Source organism: Macaca nemestrina, chromosome 7 (genome assembly GCF_043159975.1).
Source record: "Macaca nemestrina isolate mMacNem1 chromosome 7, mMacNem.hap1, whole genome shotgun sequence".
Lineage (NCBI taxonomy): Eukaryota > Metazoa > Chordata > Mammalia > Primates > Cercopithecidae > Macaca > Macaca nemestrina.
Window position 1 is genome coordinate 99,666,723 of NC_092131.1, and position 16,852 is coordinate 99,683,574.

At 40.0% G+C, this 16,852-nt stretch overlaps 1 long non-coding RNA gene across 2 annotated transcripts; it reads left to right on the forward strand.

Annotated features, from left to right (window-relative positions):
• The first annotated feature begins 10,506 nt into the window (after positions 1 to 10,506).
• Positions 10,507 to 12,911, forward strand: LOC105479338 (uncharacterized). 2 transcript variants are annotated; one of them, XR_011625406.1, is made up of 3 exons: positions 10,507 to 10,886; positions 11,561 to 12,185; positions 12,597 to 12,911. It is a non-coding gene; the product is annotated as an uncharacterized lncRNA (long non-coding RNA). The 2 variants fall into 2 exon arrangements; XR_985814.2 differs by having other exon boundaries at positions 11,561 to 11,896.
• Positions 12,912 to 16,852: the final 3,941 nt, after the last annotated feature.

A 16,852-nucleotide genomic window follows, 5' to 3' on the forward strand; every position in this document is an offset into this window, starting at 1 on the left:
TTTACACTCTTGGTCGGAGTGTAAATTAGTTCAAACATTGTGGAAGACAGTGTGGCGATTCCTCAAGAATCTAGAACCAGAAATACCATTTGACCTAGCAATCTCATTACTGGGTACATTAATGGGATTTACAAAGGATTGTAAATCATTCTACCATAAAGACACATACATACATATGCTTATTGCAGTGCTATTCACAATAGCAAAGATTTGGAACCAACCCAAATGTCCATCAATGATAGACTGGATAAAGAAAATGTGGCATATATTTACCATAGAATACTATGCAGCCATAAAATGGTTGAGTTTATGTCCTTTGCAGGGACATGGATGAAGCTAGAAACCATCATTCTCAGCAAACTAACACAGGAAAAGAAAACCAAACACTGCATGTTCTCACTCATAAGTGGGAGTTGAATAATGAGAACACATGGACACAGGGAGGGGAACATCACACACTGGGGTCTGTCGGTGGGTGGGGGACTAGGGAAGGAATAGCATTAGGAGAAATACCTAATGTAGGTGATGGGTTGGTGGGTGCAGTGAAACACCATGGGACGTGTGTACCTATGTAACAAACCTGCATGTTCTGCACATGTATCCCAGAACTTAAAGTATGATTTTAAAAAAAAAAGAAAAGAAAGAAAGAGAACTAGGATGGGAGGTCACTGTATTTAAAGTCACTACAGTACTTTTCTGCTAACGTCACCTCTTTCCTGATTTCCAGTACTGTAGGTTAGCTTTGTCTAGTTTTGAACTTCATATAAATGAAATCATGTAGTTCTTTTGCTCGATATTATTTTCATGAGATTTATTCACATTTTGCACATAGAAGAGACTTATTTATCTTGTCACTATAAAATATTTTGTTTATTCATTCTACTGTCAATCGACATTTGGATCATTTCTAATTTTTAGCTATTATAAATAAAGATGCTGTGAGCATTCTTAAACAAGGCTATAATTGGTGAACCTACGTTATACATTTTTTTCTTTTAATGTTTATTTTTAGTTCTGGGGTACATGTGTAGGATGTGCAGGTTTGTTACATAGGTAAACTTGTGCCATGGTGGTTTGCTGCACCTATCAACCCATTACCTAGATATTAAGCCCAGAGTGCATTAGCTATTTTTTCTAATGCTGTCCCTCCCCTCGCCCCCTATGTATGCATTTCTGTTGGATATATCTAGTCCGAGGAATAGAACTGCTGGGTTACAAAGTATGAGTATGTTCAGCTTTAGCAGGTACTGCTAAATACTTTTCCAAAGTAGTGTCACTAATTTACACTCTCACTGGGAGTGTGTGAAGGTTACACTTTCTCCATAATTGACCAATACTTGGTCTGGTCAACCCTTTTAATTGTACATGTTCTTCTAAGTGTGTAAGTGGTATCTTATTATGGCTTTAGTTTGCATTTTCCTGGTGATTATCATATGTTTTAAAAAGCATCTGTTCAAATCTTTTGTCCAATTTCATATTGAATTGTCTACCTTTTCCTTATTTATTTACTCTTTACATATTTTGAATATGAATCTTTTGTTGGTAAAACAGATTAAAATATATTCTCCAATTCTGTGGCTTGACATTCCATTCTGTCAATAGTGTCCAATGTATCCACTTTGTCCTTTATAAGAAATATTTGCCAAAATGAATAGCTTTGAAGAGATATTCTCCTACATCTTCTATAACCCATTTAAAACAGAATTTTGGAGCTGAGCATGGTGGCTCATGCCTATAATCCCAGCACTTTGGGAGGCTGAGATGGGAGGATCACTTGAGCCCAGGAGTTCAAGACTACCCTGGGCAACAAAGTGGAACCCTGTCTCTACAAAAAATGTAAAAAATTAGCTGGGCATGGTGGCACCTGCCTGTAGTCCCAACCACTCGGGGGGCTGAGGCAGGAGGATCTCTTGAGCCTGGGAGGTTGAGGCTGCAGCGAGTTGTGATTGCGTCACTGCATTCCAGCCTGGGTGACAGAGCAAGACCTTGTCTCAATAAATAAATAAATACAATTGGATTTTGTATGTGTGTTAAAGGAAGGTTTAAGTTTTGTATTATTTCGTTTTGTTTTTGCATCTGAATATCCAGTTGATACAGCATCACCGATTGTCAACACATTCATTTTTTCCTTTGCTATGTGGTATCACCTCTGTCATAAATCAAGTGTCCATATATGTATAGATCGATCCCTGGACTCCCGTTCTGTTCCATCAGTCTACTTGTCTATCCTTATACTAATTTACTAATTAATATATTAATTACAGTGCCTTTATAATAAGTGTTGATATTTGATGGTAGAAGTATTTCAAATTTATCCTGACTACTCTTTATCTTTGTATTTCCATACAAATTTCAAAATTCAGGTTGTCAATTTCCACCCACCCACACACACACAAAGAAATCTTGGCAGGAATTTAGGTCAACTTGGAAAAATCAACAAATTTACATAGGCTCTTCCAGTCCATGTATCATGTGCCTAAATATGTGTCCTCCACTTATTTAGATCTTATTTATATCCTTCTTATACTGTTATATATGTTTATTTGTAGAAGTCTTTCATATTCATTGTATTTAGGTATTTGAATTTTTGATACTCTTCTACATAGTTTCACTTGTTTAATTCATTTTTAATTGTTGCTGGTTCGTGTTGCAGTTTGTTTATGACACTGCCCTTGTATCCAACAATTTTGCTAAATTCATTTACTAATTCTAATTGTTTGTAATTTTTACTATGTGTACAACCATGTTGTCTGTGAATAATGGCAGCTTTTTTTCTATTTCATTTTTTCTAATCAATGTACATTTATTTTATATATATATATATATATGACCATATGTATTTTATTTAGTGATGTATTACAATGGTCACAGCCTCTAATACAATGTTGAATAGGCTGGGAGAGCTCAGGTGCAATGGTTGGATGTGTTCCCCAAAGTTCATGTGTTAAAAACTTGATCCCTAACGTCGTAGTGTTTGGAAGTGGGTCCTAATGGGAGTTGTTTGGGTCATGTGAGCACTCCTCTCATGAATAAATTAATATTTTTATCACAGGAGTGGGTTCCTTATAAAAGAATGAATATGGCTTGTTCTTGTTCTCTCTATTGCTTCCGTGTCTTCTGCCATGGGATGACATAGCAAGAAGGCCCTCACTAGATGCTGGCAATTTGATCTTGGATTTCCCAGCCTCCAGAACTGTGAGGAAATGAATTTCTATGTTTTATCAATTGTGTAGTCTCAGGTATTCTCTTTTAGCAACACAAAACACTAAGACAGCAGGCATCACGGTTTTGCTCCTGATCTCTGTTGAAAATTGTAATAGTTGATGATTAAGTATGGTATTCGCTGTTGGTGCTTTGTAGACACCCTTTGTCAGATTAAGGAGATTCCCTTTGATGCCTGGTTTCTAAGAGATTTTTTTTTTTTATCATGAATCAGGGTTAATTTTGTCATACTTTATCCTTCATCTGTAAAGATAGTTAGTTTTTCTCCTTTGCTTTTTCTTCTTTATTCTATTAATGTGATGAGTTAAGTTCTGAATCTTAAACCAATCTTAAATTCCTAGGATAAGCTTAAGATTGGTAGTAATGTATTATCTTTTTAGTATATCCTTGATCTTGGTTTGCAATTTAAGATCATTTTGATTTCTGTTCATAGGAGGAATTTACCTAGAATTTTCATTTCTTATCATACCTTGTCAGTTTTGGGAACCAAGGTTATGTTGGTCTTATAATACTAGTTAGAAAGTCTTCATTCTCTATTTTCTGAAGGCTGTCATACTTCCTTTAATATTTTAAAGAATGCATCAGTGGAGTCATCTTGTCTTGAAATTTTCTTTGGAAGGTTGTGTATGTATTTGTGTGTAAAACAACAACCAGTTTATAATAATCATAATTCTGTGGGTTGAGAATTTAGGCAGGACACAGGAGAAACAGCTCTTTTCTGCTTTATCATGTATGAAGGCAATACATCCATTATTTATAGTTATAATTTTAAGACTAGGAGAGTCACTAAAGATAATCTAGTCTATCTGGTCTGGAAGACATCTGATCTTGGAGTTTTCTTTGTAAATAGTTATTTCAACTCTATGTAAATTTCAAATAAATTTTTGAATTTTTAATTTTATGCCCTTTTTCAGTTTTCTGAGGTTCTTTCTCAATTTTCATCTCTTCAAATATTGCTTCTGCTCCATGCTTTTTCTCATTTTCTTCTGGTGCACCAATTATCTAAATATTTGATCTTTTAAATATATACCATATATTCTATATTATTTTTACATGCTTTTTTTTGTCTTCATCCATAGTCTGGCTATTTTTAATTGACCTATTTTTCTAGTTTATTAATCCTCTTTTCTCCTGTGTCTAGTCTATTGCTCATTCACCTAGTGAGCCCTTACTTTTATAATACATTTTCAGTTCTAGAATTTTCATTAGACCCTTTAAAATACAAATTCTAATGAAATTCTCTACTTGTCTTTTTCCTGTTTTTTTTTTTAGTTATGAAATCTTGATTTTTGGTCACTTTCCCTAACTCCTAACATGCCTGGTAATTTTTTTATTGAGAGTCAAATATTGTTTATGGAAAATTACTTAGATCATCTGAGACTCTGCCTGACATCTTCCTCCATGGAGGATTTATTGTTTTCTTTCTGGCAGTCAGTTAGAATGGGATCATATCTCCTTTAGTTTGGGGTTGAGTAGTTTGAATACTGGTTTCAGTTTTTGCAAGGAATGGTTTATTTCCAGCTCATCTTTACTCATAGAGTTTTTCCTTCCTATTGTTTCTAACTAGAGGTCTGGGGAGTTTACCAGGGCTTCTATTATTTGGTGAGCTCTAATCTTTAATTTTTGTCTCCTCAACTCTGTGGGTTACAAAAATCTTTGTTCAGTCTTTCAGACTCTTAGACTCCACTTTGTACCCTGTTTCCTAGTCTCTTGGCCCTGAGTTGTTTCAGAATTGGCAGATACCTCAAGAGGAAAAACTCTAGAATGTTGGACTCACATCAGTATTCTCCTTTCTACTGCTTTTATGGCTCCCCGGTGCCTTCAAATAGAACTTTAAAAAAAATATCTGGACCACATATTTCAGTTTCTTTGTGGAAGGATTGGTCTGCAACAGGCTACTCTACCAGAAACAGATCACATCTTATTCCCTACCTTTCATTCAGTTAAGGAGAATTTTAGCAACTAGATGCTGTTGGCTCAGTGACAAACATTTCAATGAGAGTGGACAATCTAGAGTATCTTAGAATGTGTGAATGTCATAAAAATAATTAAAGAAAGAATATCATCAAAATTCAAAATTTTAAATGAGACTTTAAGTAATTAAAACTAACATTAATTCAAGTACCATTTCTGACTTAGGAGATGAATCCAATTTCACCCTGAGCACTTCATATCAGTTGGAAGGTGATTCTTACATTGTAAATAAATATAACAATGATTGACAGTTCATAACTGAAGAGTCTATGTCACTAACAAGAATGGGACAGTAGATGACAAATTCAGTGTAGTGTCGACAATTGTTGAAAAATTAATCCGGCAGCAAGAATTCAAGTAAGGTTATTGAACTGAAAGTAATAAGTAGTTAAAGTGGTAATTAATATAAAAGTTCAGTGGACACTGTGCTAAAAATTTAAATTTACCAGCTAAATCTATATATCTATAGTTTATACAGAATAATCTGTCAATGTATCTATAGATTACACAGAATAATCTATAAATATATCTATAGATTGCATATTATATCTGTATCAGTCTGTTTTCACATCACTATAAAGAACTACCTGAGACTGGGTAATTTATGAAGAAAAAAGGTTTAATTGACTCACAGTTCTGCATGGCTGAGGAGGTCTCAGGAAACTTACAATTGTGGTGTAAAGTGAAGGAGAAGCAAGGACCTTCTTCACATGGTGGCAGGAGGGAGTTGGCAGGGAACTGCCAAACACTTTTAAACCATCAGATCTCATGAGAACGCACTCACTATCATGAGACAGCATGGGGAAAACCGCTTCCATGATCCAATCACCTCCCAGCAGGTCCCTCCCTTGACACGTGGGAATTGCAATTCAAGATGAGATTTGGATGGGGACAAAGAGCCAAACCACATCAATATCTATCATCTATAGATTAGGATAGCATATATGTTTGCCTTTATGTACCAATTACAGTGAACTATCTGTAACATACTGGATGACTGTATTGAGAAGAATTTTGAGGCTGTATCCAAGCCTTGGGGAAAAAACAACTGTGATCAATTAGTAATCCCTGCCACTGACAGTACATGTGTCAAGTGTCTGCCATCTGTGAGGAAGATGTTTCACAAATATGTATTTATGAGCATAACAATGTTGAATAATCAAAATTATCATCTTGAGATAATCCCATATGCTTCTTATACTTTATGGCTATGTTGTTATATCAACCATCCAAGTCCAGTATTCCTTGCGCCATTGAAGTTGTGAAGCATGTGCCATTCCTGTACTGTAGACTGGCACCATATTCATCTGGGTGTTCATGCTTTCATCTTGCTCATGATTTTGTCCTGTGCTGCTTGTGCTGATCATGTATGTGTGCTGCATCTGTACTCAGCGCTGCTTCTTCTGGCTTTTGATCTTCATGCTCATTCTCCAACTTTGAGCCTCATCTTGCCCTTGAGCTCTTGTGTTTGAGTCTGTTTTCCAAGTCAAGGCCATGGCTTCTTTCCTTAATAAAAATTCCCATTTGATTCTTCTGGTTACATTGCCTCTGGTCACTTACACATGATGAGCCGAACAGGTAAGACAACGTGGAATCATGAAGTTGGGTGATTTTTGGCTGTTCTACGCAGAAATGCCTGGCATGCTTAGTGTCCCCAAATACTCTAATTCACATGGTCTCAGCTTTTTGTATTTTCCTGCCAAGTTTGTCACTACTTCACTCTTTTTTCTCCCCCAGCTCCTCCATAATATTACTTTCAAATGGAACTCAAAAGACCATCTGCAACTCATCTCTGATGATCTTTCTACTTTATCCACATGTGGTTTTAATTTTCAGCTGCCATTAGCTTGCGTTCAGGATCCCATAACACCACAACCAAGTCCAATCTTCATGGTGACTTCTGCTCTACTGGCCAGGTTCTAAACATTTTCTGTTTGCACTTCATTGTAGGAGTTTCAAAAATATAGAATTTTAATGAAATTTTAGTCTGTAGCACCATACCTGTGTTTTCAACTTATTCATAAAGACTTGTTCTCCTAAACCTAAAAAATTATAATCTTATTTCTATACATATCATACAAAATATTTATCAGCAAAGTTGAGCATATAGTTTTCCTTTAAGTTCTTCTAACCATGCATACTTTATGCACTTAACTTTTAACCTAGTAAATATCTCTATTTCAGTACCATAAATTCCCTCTCATTAAAACAACCCAGCAAAAGGGGACAATGACATTGAAAGCATGTATCCCCAAAGCCACATCTGTCACATTTGCTTTCTAGTTGAACAATTCTGCCATGCCCCTGTCCTGCCCTCTATCCTTCTAAGCCAGGAGTTGGCAAACTATGTCCTGTGGGCCAAATCTAGCCCTCCTCCTGTGTAGGTAGGACCTGTGAGCTAAGGATGGTTTTTCACATTTTTAAATGATTACATTTTAAATTGTTCTTTAAGTGTCTACATCATATCTTTGATTTTGCCTCTGGGACTGCAAAACCTAAACTCTTTACTATGTAGTCCTTTATGGAAGAGTTTGCTGACCGCTTGGTGAACTCAGAATGAGCCCTGTGTCCTTTATGCATTAAGTAACGTGCAAAAGGGGATTCATTTAAGCATTGGTTCTCCCCACACAGTTGAGGCTATGTCAGGGGTCACCAGGCTTGATTCTACTAATGTTAGTGCTCAAGTGGGACAGTAGCTCTGATTTTGCATGGGGAATGCATGTGCATGATATTCGTGCTGCTGTGATTGAATGGTAGTCCTGGTTGCAGGGAGAGGCTTTCTTTGTTTCCCGTCAAGTGCTAAGGGGGTGGAGGGAGGAGGAGGACATGAAGCAGAGCCTTATCCTCAGCATTTATTATATGCCCTGAAGGGCTTCCCTCATTCCATAAATCTAACAACCCAAGTTCATCTTATTCCCAGTGTTTTATTATTTTTGAAACTAAGGCTAAAGTCTGGACGTGGTGACTCATGCCTGTAACCCCACACTTTGGGAGGCCGAGGAGGGTGGATCACTTGAGGTCATGAGTTCGAGACCAACCCGACTAACATGGTGAAACCCCGTCTCTACTAAAAATACAAAAAATTACCCAGGCGTGGTGGTGGGCGCCTATAATCTCAGCTACTTGGGAGGCTGAGGCAGGAGAATTGCTTGAACCTAGGAGGTGGAAGTTGTAGTGAGCTGAGATAGCGCCATTATACTCCAGCCTGGGAGACAGAGCAAGACTCTGTCTCAAAAAAACAAAATAAAACAAACAAAACAAAAAACAAACAAAAAAACAAAGTAAGGGCAAAGAACTCTAATAGTTGGAACAAAGTCTGCAGGAACCTAAGACACCAAGCATCCAAAGCCTGGGTGGGTGTACTCTTCTTGTCTGGGGCAAGCTGCAGGAGAAACATTGGACATAAATGGTTTCTGCTCATTTTGAATGGAAACAAGATGGTTTTTTGGAATATTCAAACTAAAAAACTACCTAGATTGCATATTAGGAAGTTTCAGGTAAGCATGTGTTCCTTTACCAGAGTGATCATTTTCCTCTCCCGTGGTCACACAATGTCAAAGACCTGACGGAAAATGAAATTGCATATTCTAGCATATGATTGTTTTGGTTTCCATAGTTTGTCCTCTGCCAACCTGGCTGACTTTTCTCAGCTGGGGCTCAGGGGAAGGGAGTGGAGAATGAAAGGCAGTACTTTGTGAGACGTGATATTTTGGGGTCTGGTCCTTCATTTTGTACATTCAGAAACATGATTTCTCTTTTCATGCAAGCCTGATCAGGCTCTTGGGCAATGACTCACAGTAATTCAACTGGAAAGGAACTGATTTGTAAACCAGATGCCAGTTTGTTACTTCGCACTGGGAGAAGGACTTGTCATGAGACCCAGGGCTTGCTGATTCCTGCTGGTGGAAGAGCTCTTTCCCTCTGTGTGGGAGAATTGCCATGGGAGGCCAAACTGAAGTTGTTAGCAAGCTTTGCAGTGAACTTAGAGACAAAAGTGCAAACATCACACTTTTATAGTCCTTTGGAACATGTCTACCTGAAGAACTTGGATTTATCTGGACCAGGGTCAGCAAACTATGGCCTGTAGACTAGCCACTTGCTTTTGTAAATGAAATTTTATTGAAACACAGCCATGCCCATTCTTGCATGCATTGAATACACCTTCCTTCTACAACAGAGACCCTATGACACACAAAGCCTAAGAGATGGGCTATCTGGTCCTTTACAGGGGTCTGCAAACCCCTAATCTAGAAAGGTAGTTTTCAAGCTATAGTTGTGACCTTTTAGAAGTTTTAAAATCAATTTTGGCCAACATGGTGAAACCCCATCTCTGCTAAAAATACGAAAACTAGCCAGGCATGGTGGCATGTGCCTGTAGTCCCAGCTACTCCCAGGGAGACCGAAGCAGGAGAATCTCTTGAACCCGGGAGGCGGAGGTTGCAGCGAGCTGAGATCGCACCACTGCACTCAAACCTGGGTGACAGAGTAAGACTCTGTCTCAAACAAAACAAAACAAAACAAAACAAAACTTCAATTTAAAGACTTATAACTAGCATTTTATTTTAAGAGGAATAAAAAAAGCATAGAAAGCATCAGAGTCCATTTTTTTTTTCAAGGTAAGCATTATTTCATGAAACCTTTTTTTGTATGTATATCCACAGACATAGATATATGGGCCCTGGCTCACAATGTAAAATACATTTTTGCATTGAGAGTGAAATAGAAAGTTTTAAAATCACTTACCTAGAAAGAATCCTCTTTCCTCAGACAATTCTGAGAAGCACTGAACAAATCTAACTTTCAGACTCCCCTTTTACCTACCATAATGATTCATAATTTATGATAATATTGATAGCACATCATTATTTTCAAATGTCTTAATCACAAAATCCCCATGAAAATTTCTCACCAGACTTGGGAAAAAGAAACTGTTATCCATGGTTTAGAGTTCGGAAAGCCAAGGCTCCAGGAGTTTTGCTGCCTTGGCCAAGACTGCAATTCTCATGGACGAGGCTTATCCTGAAACTCATGTCTCTGTCTCGTTGTCTGGTGTCTTTCCTAACATGTGCTGTCTTTCTAGAGTCTAAGAAACTCCTTCCTGTCTGATAATGCCTCCAAAAGTTTTAGGATTTTCAGGATTATCTTTATATTCTGTTTTATGCTGAAAGCTTTGGGATACAATGTCCTGGAAATGCCTCTCGCCAAAACCATCCCTATAACACTCCCTACAAGGCTGATACATGGTAGCATTACAGTCCCCCTCATCATCCCTTTGTGAGGTCACCAAGGACTTACAAAGAAAAGGACCCCCCATTAAATGGCAAGACTGGAAAGTGGAGTGACAATGACCCACCCAGGCACCATTTTTCCTCCGCCCTCCCCTCTCTTCCCAGGGTAGAAGAAACAAATTATAAAATTATCAGGCATGGAGGAGCCATGGATTTTGAGGTGTTGGGGAGATTCATTTTGGAGACTGGAAAATTTCTCTGCCCCTGGTGAAGTATGGGTACCTGGGAAGAAGCAATGTGTGTCAGCTTCAGGCTCAGCCACTGACCTTGGCGACTGACACTGCACTGGTCCACATGAATTCAGTTCAGCCTGTACAGCTTATGTGATAGCTGGATTGAGAAAAACTGGTGGCCTGTGGAAAGCTCACAGGCAGCAGGGGCAGAATTAGGACTCAAACACAGGTAATCTGACTCCCCAGCCCACGTTTTTTTTTATTTTTATAAACAACAGAAATTTATTTATTTATTTATTTTTATTATTACACTTTAAGTTCTAGGGTACATATGCACAACGTGCAGGTTTGTTACATATGTGTACGTGTGCCATGTTGGTGTGCTGCACCCATTAACTCGTCATTTACATTAGGTATATCTCCTAATGCTATCCCTCCCTCCTACCCCCTCCCCACAATAGGACCCGGTGTGTGATGTTCCCCTTCCTGTGTCCAAGTGATCTCATTGTTCAATTCCCACCTATGAGTGAGAACATGCAGTGTTTGGTTTTCTGTTCTTGTGACAGTTTGCTGAGAATGATGGTTTCCAGCTGCATCCATGTCACTACAAATGACACAAACTCATCCTTTTTTATGACTGCACAGTATTCCATGGTGTATATGTGCCACATTTTCTTAATCCAGTCTGACACTGATGGACATTTGGGTTGATTCCAAGTCTTTGCTATTGTGAATACTGCTGCAATAACCATATGTGTGCATGTGTCTTTATAGCAGCATGATTTATAATCCTTTGGGTATATACCCAGTAATGGGATCCCAGCCCACATTTTTAACCACCCTGGGCATTACCTGTTTTTGAATGCAGAGAATGAAAAAGCTCTTGAGACTCTGTTCTTTCAGGTCACACAGTCCAGCCCACCCAAAGAGGGAACTGAGGCTAGGGTGAATTCTACCCAGAAATCAGGCCCACAGTTGGCCGGACCCACCTCCAGGCTGCCAGAGTCTGGACAGCAGGACAGCTGAAGAGCAGCAGGAGAGAGGAACCATTTGCTAAAGATGTTCAGATGGATGGGAGGACAGAATAACAGCACAGAGACAGAGCCTCACTCCATCTTTGGAGAAAGAGACATGAAGGTTCAACCCTTCCTGCTGTTACTTTGAAACTCAGAGGAAGACATCTGTTTTGGTGACTGTCTTTGTCCGTTCAGGCGGCTATTAAAAAATGCCTTAAATTAGGTAATTTCTAAACAACATACATTTACTTCTCTCAGTTCCGGAGGCTGGAAAACCCAGGATTAAGGTGCTGCAAGATTTGGTGTCTGGTGAGGGCCCACATTTTGGTTCATAATTGGCAACTTCTTACTGTGTTTTTTACATGGCAGAAGTGGAAGAACAAGCTCCCTGGAGGCTTTTTTTTTTTTTTTTTTTTTTTTAAGTTCCCAGGTACGGTGCAGGACGTGTGGGTTTGTTACATAGCTAAATGTGTGCCATGGTGGCTTGCTGCACCTATCAACCCATCACCTAGGTAATAAGCCCTGCATGCATTAACTATTTACCCTGATGCTCTCCCTCCCCCCACACCCCAACAGGCCCCAGTGTGTGATGTTCCCTTCCCTGCGTCCATGTGTTCTCATTGTTCAGTTCCCACTTATAAGTGAGAGCATGTGGTGTTTGATTTCTGTTCCTGTGTTAATTTGCTGAGGATAAGGGCTTAAATGTGGTACATGTACATCATGGGGCCTTTTAATAAGGGCATTAAGCACCCCCATGACCTAATCACCTCTCAGAAGCCCCCCACCTCTTAATACCATTGTATTGGAGATTAGATATCAACATGACTTTCCTGGGGTGGAGGGAAGCGGGGGGAGCACAAACATTCAGGCCACAGTGAAGATGATGGTGTAAAGTCAACAATCCTGCTTTTTCTTCCTGAAAGTCAACAGAAACAAAGAAGAGAATAGAACTGAAAATACCAGCTCCATTTTCAGCACCAAGACCACCTAACGGCTTGGCAACTGAAAGATACTGGGGGAGCACAGGAATATTCTCTGAGCACAGGATTCTGTTTCAAGTGCAAGTGTCCTGTCTGGCCAGGACCGATAGCTGTGGAGCCTGCTGGGACAGCAGGGGCTGCCAGTGACCCCCCAGTGCCCTTCTGTAGACACAGAGGAAGATGTTTTCTGAAAATCCCTCAAGGCCTGGCAGGTGGCTAATAGTAAAATCAATAAAGGATGATTCCCCCAGGAATACACTTCAGAGGCTGGAGGCTCCTTCCTTAATTTTTTTTTGATGACTGTGGTAAACCAGAGGGTGTTGAGGAAAAGGCTAATCAAAGGTGTAGAACATTAAGCAGTCACTTTTGTTTGGAAGGATTGAGCTGTTTGATGATTTAATCGGGGTTGATGATTTCTCGAAGAGGAAATCCACCTGAGCCAGTAGATTTTCCAGCCAGCATATTAACTCGTTCCAGAGACTGATGTGAGCTTTCTAATGGGAGTGAGGGGGAAGAAGAGAGGGAGAAAGAAAGAAAGTGAGCAGTAATGACTGTCAGGGAGGAAAGAGGAGAAGACAGACAGGTAAGCATTGTTCTCAAGGACTGGCAGGTGAGGCACACTGTTTCAGGGTGTCAGAGGAGGGTTTTAAAGTAGTTAAGCCCCTTGGGTAATTGCATATTGATTAGATAAGGTATTCATTGGCAAACCTTCCAGTGCCTTCTGGGGACGCCCATGTCCCAGTTCATTTTGATCTCCAACAGTCCAAAATAAGACCAGGAGAGAGACACAGAATGGAGAGTGACTCGGGGTGGTAATGCTGTAGAGGGGGTGACAGGATGAGGCATCGCCTTGAGGCTGAACCTGATACATGCAAGGATGTGGTACAGGTCAACATAATCACCTGCTGTTCATTGTCAAAAGACTCAGCAGCTGGTTGTGGAGGAGATAATACTTGATGATCATTAAGAATAGAGTAAATAGGGCTGGATGCAGTGGCTCATGCCTGTAATCTCAGCACTTTGGGAGGCCGAGGTGGGTGGATCACCTGAGGTCAGGAGTTCAAGACCAGCCTGGCCAACATGGCGAAATCCTGTCTCTACTAAAAATACAAAAATTAGCTGAGCATGGTGGTGCATGCCTGTAGTCCCAGCTACTAGGGGGGCTGAGGCAGGAGGATTGCTTGAACCTGGGAGGCAGAGGTTGCAGTGAGCCGAGATTGTGCCACTGAACTCCAGCCTGGGCAATAGGGTGAGACCCCACCTCAAAACAAACCAACAAACAAAAACAAAAAACAAAAAAAAATAATTATTTTTAAAAATTTTCTTGTGACTCTAGATCAAAGCTGATATAGGGACCCAGATAGTAAATGTGTCACTCACCCATCCATTCATTCAACTAACAAAGTGTGTGCCAAAAGCTACAGAAGGCAGGCGCTGGGGACACAGAGATGAATAAAACAAACTCCACGTGCACAAAAACTCACAGTCCTGCACAGGAGAAAGACAGGTGCACGAATAAGGACGATGAAACTCCATTAGTGATATGATCTAGTTAACAGCCAATTATGTCAGAAGAGCCAGGTGTAGAAGTTATCCCCAAGGTGTGGCAGGTGTTTCTTACATCCATGGAGGCACAGAGCTGTGTGTGGCATTCTTCCTCTTATTTGAGGGCTGAAGCAAACCCTCAAGGACCTTGTTAGTTCTGTCAAAGGACCGTGTTCTGTTTCTTTCTCATGGCAACCAGGTGAACTGGTGCTGCCGCAGGTCCAGCCCAGCCAGGGTTAAGTTCAGGGACTGGTGACTAAGGAACTCTAGGGAAGCTCTTTTTGGCAGGTATGTTTACGATACAAGACACAGCGATGTTAATTCAGTTTAGCAATGATAATTCCTTAGTAAGGAGTGAATGGGAGTTAATGCTGGAACCAAATACTTATTACACCTGCAATTAATTTGGGATGAGGTGTGTGTGTATGTGTGTGGGTGAGAGAGAGAAAGAGAGAGAGAGAGATTCACAAGGTAGAGGAAAAATCCTTTCTAGAATTCATACTTAGAAAATAGACACATAAGGTGGGATTATTGGTGTCCCAAATGATCACTCTGTTTAATAACAATTTCCTACATGATCATCGCAATGTTCTCTAGTATTTTTCAAATACGATCAGAAGGACAGATTGGTTTTCCATCCCCTGCACACTCAGGTATATAGGGACGTAGTGTATAGGGTCTGGATATATAATATGTGTATAAATGTATTTTATGGAGATGTGTCTGAGCTTCAGTCAGCCCGTTAGAAATATAATTGTGTACACTCAAAATAGTTTTTAAAAAGCATAGATTCCATTCTTAAAAATGATTTTCATTAAAATTTGGAAATTCAAAGAGGGAATGTCGTATATAGCTGTCATTTACTGAGGGCCTACAACAGTCCAGACTTGTTTCATATTCACATCTTTCTGGAATGGGCTAATCTCATTATGAAGATAAACAGAGCTTTGAAAAGGTTGAGTATAGTACTTTGCCCACACAGCTAGTCATTACCAAAGGTGCTCTTAGAGCTCAGCTTGCCTGATTTGAGGGTCATTTTCTATTACATTATGCTGCTTCATGCTACTGAGGAGAAAGAACTTAAGCCAAAGGATGCAATTTCCTAGGGCTTTAGAATTCTACTACCTGGAATAGGTAGACCATGGAGGCCTTGCAGAATGGATCTGAGCAAGCTTGTCCTCACAGAAGGGCTGACTTGCATTAAGCATCCCTAGATTCAGTCAGACAACAGTGTCCACAAAGACTAAGCCCCTTGTATGTCCCCTAGGTTGCCAGGTCAGCATTCAGGCCTCATAGAGTAGCAAAGATGGGAGAATGAGTTAAAAAATGACATCTCTGTTCTCAAGGTCCTCTTACAATTTAAAGACAGAGGCAATTTCAGGAAAAGTTCCTATGAAAATACATATCCAAGAACTCATAGATTCACAAGGTGGAAGAAAAATCCTCTCTAGAATTCATACTTAGAAAATAGACACATAAGGTGGGATTATTGGTGTCCCAAATGATCACTCTGTTTAATAACAATTTCCTACATGATCATTGCAATATTCTCTAGTATTTTTCAAATATGATCAGAAGGACAGATTGGTTTTCCATCCCCTGTTTCAGGAGTATTGCTGTTTCATATCACAAAGTACACTTTGGTAAAGAGAGACCTGCTAACTCTAGTCACCCAGTCTTGCATGCTCAGCGGGATGGGGATTCAACAATGATGTCAAGATAGAGAGATCTGATCTTGGACCACTTCATGGTGGAGGGGACTGTGGCCAGCAATTGTCAGGAGAAGAGTGTATTTCACTGGAAAAGCAGGGAGAGTGGGGGATGGCATTTTGAGGTCTAGCATAGACATGAAGGATGCTAAGGAGCATTGACTTCTGGATTGGAATGGATCAGCTGGAGAGGACAGAAGGGGCACATGCCATGTAGAGGAGGGTCACCCCAGACCTGAAGCTCAGTCCTACAGCCCATGCCTTCTAGTCCCTCATAATTTTTACGGCAAAACTCCCATGTTCTTGGACGTCTCACCAAATCAACTCAGGCACCCTGCTTTCTCCTCCCTGTACCAGAAGTTCTCTTCTTTCTTTCCTGTTATACAAAGCTTGTTTTTTTTTGCTCCTCCACTGGGATTCTTAGTTTGATATTATAGCTTGATATTATAACTGTTCTAATTTGCATCCTATCTTCTCTACTAGATTATAAACTCCATGAAGGAGAATCTCGGTCTGCCTGGCTGACTCATCTCCTCTGATACCTAGCACAGAACCTGGCTTTTGTCTTTGTATACCCAGAGAAGAACATAACACACTGCATAGTCAGGTGGCACCAACTCTTGGTAGAATGAAAGAATCACATGTGCCCAAAAAAGGCTTTGGCGACTGAGTAATGTGCTGACTGACCGAATGTGGAGGGCATTGGTCATCTTGTTGGTTTCTGTAAAATGTGGTCATATTCAAGCTTTCTCCGAGGCCTTGACAGAGTCAGTGTCCTCACTTCTCCACAACTCTGCAGGTCTCTCAATCTGGTAACCTAAGATACCAGGGATATTCCCCAGGGATCTGCCTTATCCAGGACTTGGCATATATGCTTAGCACTTCAGCATCAGGCCAGGCTTAGAGTAGATCCCTCCCTAGTCCTGAGGCTCTCATCTGCAGATG